Here is a 9,349-nt window from a genome sequence, read left to right as displayed (position 1 = left end):
TATTTGTGCTTACCCGAGCAGAACAGGGTGCTAAACACTGCAGCGTTGATTACTTTCATCTTGATTAGTCGCTCTGTGGGGGGAAAAAAAATCACTAACACAATATATGACAATAACAAGCTTTTTATAGCATGATTATCATGCCACACAACCAAGTAAAGCATGTATTACAAAATGAGACATCTGCCGTTTGAGACAACTGCCAAAAAAAAGTAAAGAATAGCACAAAATGTTCTTGGAGGACCAAAAAAAATCATAAAGTGTGAGTAAACATTTTGAGACACTGAATGGCATTGAGTGTCTATTTCCTCGGAAATTATTTTGCAAACAAAGGGAAATTATAAACACAGCTTGCAAAGAATCATACCATCAAAACTATAGTGTTTCTGTAATTGATCAATAAACTAGACAAGTTAACGAATAAACTGGCTGATAAGTCAAACATATTTCAGTTATGTTGATGCTGATATATTGAAACTGACAAGAAAAAACACCCACAAGTATAAACTAGTATAGTAACCAAACCCTAACTCTAGTATACATCTAATTAATATACACTAATAACAAATTTCAATATAGCCTAAACATATATCGTCATCTTAGGGAATCAAAGTGATTAAAATCACACGTCCAAGTCAGTGATCCTGAACCAGCAGTCCAACATGATGGCTGCTGCATCACTTCACATGCTGGCTGTTCACACTCAGAAATGGCGGATTAACACCGATTTGCTGACTGGTGAATTTCATGATGTAGCACAGCTGTGGCTGGGGAGATAGAGAGGTTTCCTAGCTCAGTGAATTAAAAAAAAAAAAAAAAGTGTCTCTGAAAAAACATCTGTAGCTCAGTGGGTCGAGGCTCAAAACCCACCAGCTCCTTTCCTTCTCCATGTTTATGTCAACCTTAAATTATTAAATTTGCATTTACATCAGCGGCCTTTATCAAACGCTCTCATCCAGAGTGACAAACAGCGAGTCAGTGTCTTCCTCTGATACACACAGGTCGCACAGAGCTGATGGATCTAACCTTTGACCTTTTGGCTACAGGACACAGCTCCCTACACCAACCTGCCAGCCATGGATTTCTCACTGACAAAAATAAAGAAAGAAAGAAAGAAAAGAGCTTTATTGAAATATGAGACATGAGAATGAGATATCCGCCATTCGATATAAAAGAGACATCTGATATTCGGAAGCCAGCGACAGCACAAATCAAATCAAAACAAATCATGGCATTCAGCGGGTAACTCAATTTCTTTGTGGAAAAACACTTTTACAAACTCAATCCTCTGTGTTTTAGAAATATTAAAGACGCTGTGTGCATACAGCAGCAAACAGTGATATGATACACCAAAGACAAATACTATATTAACAGAACATATGAGCTTAGTGTAGGGGACAGCTCATGAAATACGGTTAACCGGTTTATCAAGTCGACTTTTGAACTGTAGTTATCATTTTAATTAATTAAGTTGTCTTAGACTATTGGATGCTTAAGTGATAAATCCAGAACATATTTTAATTTCAGCCACTAAGTGGAGCTCTTGCGCTGTTTCAAAAGTGTCTCCTCTCCTGACAAATCTCGAAATGTGGAAACTTGCAATTTTCAGCTAGTCTGTGAGGCTTTTTCCCTTAATCTCACAGTACCTTTTATGATCATTTCTGTAATAATATCATAATTGTTATTAACCCAATAGAATCTCATATATTTATCAATATAGAAAATATTTTTCTGAATGTTGGCACACAGTAGGTAACCGAGTTATTCAATCTGAGCACCAAACAGTCGACTGACCTGCTCTGTGCTGTGTGCCACTGCTCTGCTTTATGACACAAAACAGGGAGAGGGTGCTGTTCCCTCAGATTAAGCAGAGCTGTAGCTTTTTACCTTTTTTTTTTTTTTTTAGTTTTTAGTTTTTCATAGTGGCAGATGGTGGAAGGTGGTGAAAGACCGGAGGAAAACTCACTTCCAACATGTTTATCCTCTTCCGCAGTGAAAGAGAAAACAAACACATGCAGGGCAGCACCGAGGAAGGCGAGGAGGCGGCGGTGCTATTTTTGAGAAACTCTAGCAGCACTGATTTAAGACTCTCAGGCTGTCAATCTTCTCAACTATGGCCCCCCCAACAATTACCGAAATTACACCAAGGTATCATTAGTAATTTGATCGTGACATTTTGGTGTTTCTGAACAGTACACAAAGCACCTGGAAATGATGACATTCAGGTATGATTTTCTGATTGTTTTACCACAGTGTCCCAGGAGCTTTTTGGGGATGGAGTGACTCGGGTGAAACAGAGGAGAGAGAGAGAGATAAAGTGAACCAGAGAGAAATGAGTGAAGGGGATTGGGAGGGGCAAAGCACAGGAGAGAGAAGAGAGAGAAAGAGAGAGGGATGCACAAGCGAGAGCACTCAGTCATCCTGTTGGGACGATGAGATGGACGAGAGCCAGCTGGCACGAGGCAACTCTTTGACCTCTCACCTCTACTACACAGGAGACTAAGCAGACTAAGCAGCAGGGGAGAATATAAGGCTAGACAGATAGCTAGATGGACAGAAATAGAGCGAGGGAAAGAGAAGGAAGATTTGCATTTTTTTTTTAAAAAAAAAAACATAGCTAAAAAGCCTTTTTCAAAGCACTCTGGTCCTTGCAAAGATGAGCCAGAGAATCTTAAAACACATTGGAGTCCTTGGTTTAGCTGCCTTGAAAACAACTAACAATAGTGATACCAGACAACCGATCTCACAAAGGTGAAATATTAAGTCCTGTGCAAGAAGAACAGATCCAGATCCAATCAATACAAGACAAGAAAATAGTATTGATCCTTGTGGGGAAATCAGAGATGCGGTTACAGAAGTAGTAGGCCCATGATTCAGCGGGGGAAAATGAAACAGAGATATAAAAATAGACAACGACGATAGCAGCTCAAATAAACACAAAACAACAAAAGCAATAACATGCAGTTCTGCACATGTGCTGCCAACAAACATCAAGACTGTACAGGCCAGAAGAGGGAATAAAGGGAAAAAAGGGATTACTAACATTTATGGTCCTCTCTCAAGAAGACTGAATTCTTATGATTCATCGACATAAATGTGAGCCAAATATAAAATATAACAGCTGAAAAGTAATACTCCTCCTGCTGCCAAGGCTGAGGGGGATCACTGCAAGAAAACTGCAGAGATATTGTAAGAGAAATGATCACTGCCCCCGCATTAAAAGTGTGATAGTGCTCATACTTTTCATTGACACGATATTGAGTCATCACACTGTGGCTGTAAATAGAAGTCTGCTAGTGGTACCGAAGTCGTTCCAGGAATTAAATCAAAATGTGGTGTTGCTGCTTTTTTGTCACGGAGCCTCCAGACCGTGGCTAACCTGCCGGGTGACCTGAACTGTGCCATCGGTCTCACCACATGGAAGCGCTCAGGCTCTGCTGTGTGTTTGTGTGTGTGCTCTGCTGTGTGTGTTTCCAGCTGGCAGCTTGCATTTACTGCGAATCCAGCATGACATAATATTAGAAACCCTGCTTGGACGTTAGAGGAAACAAGTTTTTGGAGTTATTAATATCCATCTCATTGACATTTGGATGAACTTGGTCAGCGACACCTTCACAAGACTGTAGAAAGTTCTGGTTTCACACTGATCAGACTTTAACTCATCTACCAGTAATATCAGTATTATATCGAAATTATGACATGACGCTAGATAACGTTTAGGAATTTGGACGTAAAAATGTGCTGATATGGCATTTTCCTGGTTTTATGCACTGCAGAAAAAGGCAAGCAATTTTGACTTATACGACTGTTCTAGCTGATCTATTATTTCCCTGTAGTTGCTTGGTCATCCAATAAACATTCCTTATGACTGTTTTTCCAAAATCTCTTGTGTGTAAATAGCTCATGAAAGCACCGATACAGTATTTTCACAGTAATGACGCGGAGGCACGGGGCGGCGGAAATCGTGATATTTGATTTTGTCTGTATCGCCCAGCCCTTAATACTGCACCAACAGTCAGGTTTACACTGAGACGTCAACGTGTACTCCCAGATTTCCCCACTTTACCTCAGTTTCCACAAACCACAGACTCATGGGATGGCTGACGGTACCACTTGGAACCAGCTTGTTCAGCAGTTCAGAGGAAAAAAGAACAAACGATCATGTGCTGAATTAAGGGCCAGCTATAGTTTTCCATACAGACATAAGGAGCTTTCTATAGAAAGCACAGAAAAGATGTAAGAACCACAAAAATGTGACTGTATAGGTCTAGTTATTATTTGTGGGTATGAAAACAAGATGAGCTCCAGCTTAATTTGATCAGTATAATCATGTTGTTCAATTTTCCATCTTAAGATTGCACAGCAGATGCAAGGTTACAGAGTTCTGCACCAAAGTTAGCAATTTCTTGTCCTTTTTCTTTTTCCCTGCACCGTAATGGAATACAGCAGTTTGACAAAAATCACTGCATCTTGAAACCCTGGGAGAAAACAATGAAAAGCCATTGAATTTCTGCCAGCTTCTTTCAGATGAGAGATTAGAACACAATAAAAGAATGAAATAAAAAAAATAAAAAAAAAAACTAAATGGCTCTCTGCTTTCCCTCTGCACATCAACAAACATAAGCTTCACTTCAAATTGATGCCTTGGCATGAAAGTGGGCAGAAAAATTGCTCGAGAGGCTCTTAGTCCTTGAGTGGAGCACAGTAATCATGCTATATTTTCTAACTTGAGCCTTGTGAAGCAGGTTTGAATTGTCTGGCTGTGATGTTCTACAGATCCATTAGCTTATTGCGTGTGTGTGTGTGTGTGTGTGTGCTCCCGCCGGCGAGTTGAGCTGGCATAAATCACAGGTTTGATTCCTGGATGCAGGGAACCATAAATCTGAAGACGAAATGAGAGGTTGTTGCTGATTATGTAAAGGTCATTCAGCCTGTCACTTACTGATCTACAAGCAGGGTACACACCCACACACATATACTGTACACACACACACATCTCACTATACTGCAATACATGAATATTATGTTTGGCAGTCAAAGTAGATTACAATAATAACAAATTTTATTCATACAGCACTTTTAACAATGCTATAAAGTGTTTTAGAGAATGGATATAAAAACCAGGCAAGGCATATCAAATGAAAATAAGGCCAAAAGACATGAGCACAGAGAAAGTAAAGATAATAAAATGCATATTGAATATTTCGCAAAGAGAAAAGTTTCAAGCAGAGATTTAAAAGAAGCTGGAGACTTTGCGTGTCCGAGTCCATCAGGCAGAGAGCGCCACAGTCTGGAGGCTCTAACAGCAAAAGCTCAGTCACCCTTTCATCACAAACCGTGATCTGGAGGTAAGCAGCAGGGCTCCAGAGAGCACATATCAGGACAATAAATCAGACATCAGACATGTATTTAGGAACAAGGCCATTGCAGTGACCTTAAAGGTGAGAAATACATTTTTAGATCAACTAAAAATCTAACAGGGAGCCAATGTGGGGTAAGGGTAATGTGATCATGCCCCTTTTTATCAGTAATAAGTCGAGCAGCAGCATTTTGTATGAACTGGAGATGGTGGAGAGGTTAGCATCAAATATTACCCCTAGATTCCTAGTTGACAGCCGTGCGTCCCTGAGCATATAAAGAACAATAACTACAAACACTGCATTTGACTAATATTAACACTGAGACAGGTTGTTGGGCTGGGGGTTAATATCACAGACAGTGTGAGGCATCTTTGTGCTGTGTACCACAATTTTAAAGATTATACAAAGGGCCGTGATGGGGGAGCTGTAATTAAGGCTCAGATTTATCTCAAACATGATGAAACAAAGGGATGATGCCTTTTGGTAAATGTGTAAAAGCATCATACTGACTGGCCAGAAGAGGGCCAAATTTCAGACTTTGCAAAGCTCTGATTCCTACGCCGCAGAGTTGATTTTGATGGAACTTGGTAGATAATACATCTGAAGAATGCCTGCATCATTTGTGGGCATCCACACAATTCCCTTGTATCATGTAATCACCCGACGAGGACCAACTGAGGTTGAAACTCATGTGTTATTCATAATAAACGCTTTGGAGCAGCATCCTGTCATGCAGCTACTCTACACTTATCAGCTGAACCTGCACCAGCACATTTGAATCCCTTGTATCTTTTCCCAGCACATGCACGCACGCACACACACACACACACACACACACACAGAGGGGTTACAAGCATGCACAAGATGACTTCCCTTGTTCTGTACTGATTATTCTAGCTTGGAGCGAGGTTGACTCCAATGTTGCTGATCCAGACGTTATTCTTATTCGACCACTGCAATCACTGTTAAGTTGAACTGCATGACCGCATCAGCCAGAGGCCTGAAATACAGATGCAAATATAGTCCTTGAGCTGAGGGAGACTTGTCCATTTTAAAGCCTGTCTCTAAATGGGGTCACTCCTCTCCTGTCTCCTGTTGTAACCAATTAGATCGATCAATCTGCGCGAGGCGTGGGGTCGACTGGAGTCGTGACACATCCAGCAGCCTCTTCGCGGTGAGAGGTGCGGAGACTACATCCTTCCGGCTGATCTCATCAGCCTGACATCCACTCTGACTGATGGACTTAAGAGCCCCCCTCCCATCCCCCTCTCTTCTCCCACACAAGACAGACAGGCGGTATCATTTGGCCTCTGTCCTCCTCTGGTTTCAGTACCATCTCTCTCATCTGTCTCTCTCTTTCTTATGCTTTCTCTCTCCCTTCTTTTTTCTCCCCCTCCACTTTCATGTTCTATTCTGACCCTCATCTCTCTTATTCTGTCTCATCCTACCCTCTTGTTGGTGCTGTTCCATCCTTTCCTGATTGTTTTAATCCCTCCCTTTGCAGTGGAGTCAGACCAATATAATGGTTTGCTGAGCTAACGCATCTGAAAAGGCTGATATTGCCTTTTAATTAAACATTGGATATCTATGAAGCAAGTCTTGTAAAACCACTTTTTTTTTTATCTCGAAAGCTAATTCATCTTTTTACTTCTTTATTACATAGTTTCCCAAAGAAAAGAACAGGTAGGGGGTCAAGCCTTCCTTAAGGAGCTGCTAACCCACCTCATTATCCACCTTCATTAGCCTGGAATACAGGGGAGACTTTAAGTGTCCCATGACAATCTAAATGTTGTTTCAGAGGCTATTTCACCTTGCAAAATGAACTTCTGGGTCAAACACTGTAATTTTGTGGTATGAAATTGGACAAATTTAAAGATTTTCACCAGTGGCATACAATATTAGGTACTGGAGATATCAATCTAAAAATACTAGTGTGAGTAAAAGTTGAAGTTCCTCTGCTTTCCTCAGTTTCTCTTCTTCTTTCCAGACCTGCCTGCCTCCTGCCCTCTATTCCTCCTTCTGTCTTCTTTCATCCCATCCCCACCTTTCCCCCCCTCCCCCTCCCACCCTTACGCAGCCCATAAAACCAGGAGAAATGCTGCTAGTGCGCCAAGGGTGTGTCACGATCAGCAGGAGGGGGGCTGTCCCGTTACCGTGCTGTCCGAAATGGAGGATGGAGGAGACGGGCGCCCGCAGTTGGCAATAATGAATGAGAGAGATAAAGGTGGCATGGGGTGGGGTGAGGGGATGCCACAGAGTTTTGAATGGATCCCATTCATCCACCTAATCCAAAGTACCAGTGTCTGTGCATATTTGGTTTAATTCTAAGAAATAAAGCATGCAGATCCTTGTGATTGCTCTCTCTCTCTCTCTCTCTCTCTCTCTATATATATATACCTCTCTTTTGATGAGGGTTTGGGCACCTGCCCATATAATGGAGAGTAAAGACTAAGCAAAATGTTCAGAAATTTATGTAAAAGGCCAATATAAAAAAATCACATCAAGTGAGCATTCATTCTAAGATAGCCTAGGATTAGTACTTTGTCACATCTTGGCAGGTACTTCTCATTACGCAAGCATGCATAACCCTGCACTCTTTGAAGCAACATACAATAACTGAGTGTCCAAGAACAGTACATCTAAATACTTCCTCTCTTCCCTTCTCTTTCTCTCTCTCTTTTTCCCTCCTGTGATCTGTGACAAATACTTAGTCAGCGCCTTTGTCAGTATGCCGTGCCGTAGAACCGATGATCAATTGCGTAACCATTTCCACAGGGATGGGATAGCCGAGAAAATGCCCCCCTTATCATTCGGGTATATCCCACACAGGGAGACATGGCAATGCAGCACAGCCCAGGGAACATGTACAGAAAATTATTATGCGTCAAAACCACTTGGTAATCCCACTCCCACTACCATCATCAGAGAGGGATTGCGGTTTCATCTTAACTGAGTCCAAGAAAACAGAGGAAAGACTGGTGAATTTACTGCGTTTTAACCAGAAACCAGCAGGGAGCCACAGACCATTCACAACACAAGCAGCCTATTCCACACTGTCTCATCTGCCTGAATACTGTGGATTTCATTATTTTTTCCGGGCAAAACAGAAAACTTCACACCTCTCCAACATGTTAAGAAATCAGTTTTTTTTTTTTTTCAACCTAGTGTTAAGATGCCTATAATTACTGTCATGTTGAGCGCCTCGGCCGCGTTACTGACGGTCACACGCCCTAAATCCGCCGTTGCTGCTGCTTGGGACCGCTCACAACACAAGAAAATAGTCAAACAGAACAGGAAAACTGCAGCATTTAACCCCTTAGCCCCCTGCTCGAACGAAATAAAAGGAAAAAAATATCAATTACAGTTACATTTGATCACAATCGAATGCTGGTAATTACCTTTGTCAAGCCTTGAATCCAAAAACACAACAGGAGCGGGCGGGGCTTGGGAGTGTGATTTTCTGGAAATAGTCCCTTTTTTTTCTTTTAACCTATTAATTTTTTTTCCACCCCCGAGCCCCAAAACCCGACAACAGACTTCAATGGAGCTGGATCGGGATTAGCTGGAGACTTTCGGTTGATGTCGGGCTAGTGGACCAATTGAGATCGGCGATCTTCGGGAAATTTCGCGAGGATCCGTCAGCTTTGGCCCAGAGCCACGGCGGCCGATCTGCAGCCTTTCCCCATGGGACGCTCACACATGCGGGTTTCTTTTCTCTGATTTCACGGTCATTCATTTGGCCAGCCGGTTCAAACATGAGGAAACCCCCTCATACTCTTACATAAAAAAAAAAAAAAAAAAAAATCACCAGTCTTCCCATTGCACAGCAGGAGTTATGTCCTGATGCTCCAGGTTACCTAAACCTTCCACTTCAATTAAAGACTTCCCACATTCTTCGTCCAGCTTTTCAACCCCCCCAGTGAATGTGGCTGAACTTGCTGCATTCAGCTGCACTTCCAGAAGGTGCAGACAAATGGTCGACTGAGGAG

This window comes from Myripristis murdjan, chromosome 11 (assembly GCF_902150065.1).
Source record: "Myripristis murdjan chromosome 11, fMyrMur1.1, whole genome shotgun sequence".
Taxonomy (NCBI): domain Eukaryota; kingdom Metazoa; phylum Chordata; class Actinopteri; order Holocentriformes; family Holocentridae; genus Myripristis; species Myripristis murdjan.
Note: the sequence above shows the minus strand (reverse complement) of the source record.